Source organism: Hevea brasiliensis, chromosome 9 (genome assembly GCF_030052815.1).
Source record: "Hevea brasiliensis isolate MT/VB/25A 57/8 chromosome 9, ASM3005281v1, whole genome shotgun sequence".
NCBI lineage: Eukaryota > Viridiplantae > Streptophyta > Magnoliopsida > Malpighiales > Euphorbiaceae > Hevea > Hevea brasiliensis.
The window spans coordinates 19,225,330-19,228,968 of NC_079501.1; the positions used below are offsets into that span (position 1 = coordinate 19,225,330).

The window sequence follows — 3,639 nt, forward strand, 5'->3', positions numbered from 1 at the left end:
GTGCCAAGAAATTCATAGCTGAGCTGAGAAGGAAGTTGCTTAAGTTCTACCTTAGGTGCATCTTCTTCCTTGAATGATGGTTGCTTAGATTCGACTTTTTCCTTTTGTGTAAGTTGAAAAACTGGAGCAGAAATGAATGGTGGACTACCCTCTAGATGTTGAGCATATGCAGCCACATGAGGGTTGTCACAGTCTATGCCTCCTCCATGAACCAAATAATTTTCAAGTGGATCTTCTGGATATTTCTTTCTGAAGTGTTCTTCAACCAGCTCATCAATGATATCAATTCTCAAGCAAGTATCAGCTTCAGAATGATGCTTCTTCATAGTGTTATTAATTTTGAAAACCAATTGATCTTCACCAACTCTAAGAGTCAATTTTTCTCCCTTAACATCAATCAATGCTCCTGCTGTAGCTAAAAAGGGTCTTCCCAAGATAATTGGGATATTAGAATCCTCTTCCATGTCCAAGATGACAAAGTCAACAGGTATATAGAACTTCCCAACCTTAAAAGGCACATTCTCCAAAATCCCTTCAGGATACTTAATTGATCTGTCAGCTAACTGAAGAGAAATGTGGGTTGGCTTAAGATCTCCCATATTGAGCTTCTCATAAATGGAGAGGGGCATAAGGCTAACACTAGCCCCTAAATCACATAAAGCTTTTGTAGAACATGATTCCCCAATGTGGCAGGGAATTGAAAAACTCCCTGGATCCTTGAGCTTTGGAGGAAGTTTCCTTTGGAGGATAGCACTACATTCTTCTGTCAAAGCTACAGTTTCATGGTCTTCAAGTCTCCTCTTGTTTGAGAGAATTTCTTTTAAGAATTTTGCATAAGAGGGCATTTGTGAAAGAGCATCAATAAAAGGCACATTTATGTATAGCTTCTTCAAAACTTCTAAGAACTTCCCAAATTGCTTATCAAGCTTGGCTTTTTGAAATCTTTGTGGAAAGGGAAGTTGTGGCTTGTAAGGCTCTGGAGGTATATACTTCTCTTCCTTCTCTTCAATTTTCTCTTTACATTTTTCTGCACTTTCTTATTTTTCACTCTCTCGTTTTTCACTCTCATCAATTTCTTTCTCATTTTCTCTCTTATCACTATTTTCACTCTTCTCATTTTTTTCACTCTTCTCATTATTTACAACTTTCCCACTTCTTAAAGTAATAGCTTGACACTGCTCTCTTGGGTTTTCTGGTTGACTTGGAAGTTTTTCAAAAGACTTGGTACTTGAGGAAGATGCTTGTTGTGCAATCTGATTTTCCAGCGTTCTGTTATGTGTTTGCATTTGTTCTAGCCTTGCTTTCATCTCCCTCATCTCCTCATCATGCTTAGTTTGGTTAGCAAGAATCTGTTGTAATAAAGCTTCTGTGGTGGAACTTTGTTCTTGCTGTTTTGGTGGAGGATTCATATTTTTCTACTGAAAGTTAGGCAATGGTTGCCTATTTTGCTGATATGGAATTCCTTGTTGCTGTTGTGGTTGAAAATTCTGATTTGGAACTTGACTTTGCTGATTTCCCCACAAAAAGTTGGGATGATTCCTCCAAGTTGGATTATAAGTTTGAGAGTAAGGATTCCCCATTTGTTTGTTTCCATAATTACCAACATATGCTGCTTGCTCTCCATAGTCTACTCCACAGCTGGTGGTTCCCTCTGCATAAACAACTTGTTGTGAACTTCCAGATGATGATGATGAACTAACCAACATACTCAAATCTTCCATCTTCTTAGCCAAGACATTTGTAAGTGCATCAAACTTTGCATTAATCATGTTAAATGGATCAAGATCATACATTCCAGCAGCTTGCCTCTTTTGAGTTAGAGCTGGTTCTCTTGGACTACTCCAAAGATGAGTATTCTTTGCAATTTTCTCCAATAGCTCATAAGCTTCATCTTCATGCTTCATAATAAATTCTCCTCTTCTTTGAGCATCAATAATCCCTCTAATTGCAGGAGTGACATTTGTGTAAAAATTATGATTTATCATCCATTTCGGAATGGCATGATGTGGGCATTGTCTCTCTAATTCTTTCCATCTCATCCATGACTCATAGAGAGTTTCATCTTCTCTTGGTCTGAAAGCTGTCATTTGATTCCTTAATTCTTGAGTTTTTCTAGGTGGAAAATATTGTGCAAGAAATGCATCGGTGAGTTTTTCCCAATTTGTGATGGAGTTGTGAGGTAAAGAATCAAGCCAATCCAATGCTCTATCTTTTAAAGAGAATGGGAATAGCTTCAATCTTGCTGCATCATCAGACACTCCAGGTTGTTTTTGCATGTCATAGATCATAGCAAACTTCTTTAGATGTGTGTGTGGATTTTCAGAAGGATGTCCCCCGAATTGGGAATTTTGAATCATTTGAAGAACTCCAAAATCCATCTTATAACTATTTGCGTCAATTCTTGGTCTTGCTATGCTTTCTCTCAAATCATCAAAACGAGGAAAAGCATGATCCATCATACTTCCCCTAGGCACATTAGCATTAACAACTTCTTCACCTTGGGCTGCATTTTCATTGTCTCGATCATTTCCAGCATTACCACCAATTTTAATTCTTTCATTAGCCATGTCTGCTTCTAATTCAGTTTCTCTCAATGCTTCTTTTCTTCTTCTGGTTTCTTTCTTGTTGGCTTTACAAAATTTCTCTATTTCAGGATTGAACAATAAGGATGTGTCACTTGTGCTTCTAGCTCTTCTCATAAAAGATTAAGAGTACCTGAAAAAGAACAAACAAACACAAAAAATGAAAAGATAACAAAGATAAAACTGAAAACAACTAAAATAATCAAGAATTCAATCTTAAACAAACAACTCCCCGGCAACGGCGCCAAAAACTTGATGTGGCCCAACCGCAAGTGCACGGGTCGTATAAGTAGTATAGAAAAAGATATCGTTCCTACGAGGAGTTGTGTTAATGATTGAATTTTTGATATAAAAAGTTGACTAAATTGAACTATCTTTGAAATTAAAGTAACAAATTGATGGGTATTTGAGTATGAAATCTATATGTGCAAAATTAATAATCTATCCAAAAATGTATTAATTAAACTAAAATTGCATCAAATTGAAATAAGCAAGTTCAAATATGAAAATATTTAAAATGGCAAGTAATAAAATTCAATTAGAAATTGACAATGATAAAAAGGCGATTCCGGAGTTCGGGATTTCATATTCGAGCTATTTTGGGATTTTAAATTGGTTATCCAATCTTACGGAACTTACGGGTTTTAAGGAGATTAATTCTTAAATCCTTTGAATACCTTTTTGAGTGGGACAAAGAGTGCCTTAATCAATCTAATCCTACTTTCGTGGAGTTAGAGTTAATTAAGACCCATTAAGTTCCTTAATTAATTTATAAATCCTCTTAATCCTTAGTCTATTTCTAGATCTAAGTTAATTAAGTCCAATTTCTTGATTATCTATCACAAGGTCTTCTCCTTTCGGTGCCTCAACCATGGATTAAGAACATCACTTAATGGGATCCTACATTAAGCATGTCATTAAGCACACAAGAAATGAATAAAACTCATTAAGACCACAAAATATGGATTACCCAATCAAAATCCACAAAATATCTCAAATATTACAACCCTTACTCCAGAATCAAAATAAAACTACTCACTATCCATAATGTTTACAA

The 3,639-nt window shown here is 35.8% G+C and overlaps 1 non-coding gene across 1 annotated transcript; it reads left to right on the top strand.

The window, feature by feature from the left end:
* Positions 1–1,995: 1,995 nt before the first annotated feature.
* Positions 1,996–2,103, top strand: LOC131183560 (small nucleolar RNA R71). The gene has a single exon (XR_009151607.1). It is a non-coding gene; the product is annotated as a small nucleolar RNA R71 (small nucleolar RNA).
* Positions 2,104–3,639: the final 1,536 nt, after the last annotated feature.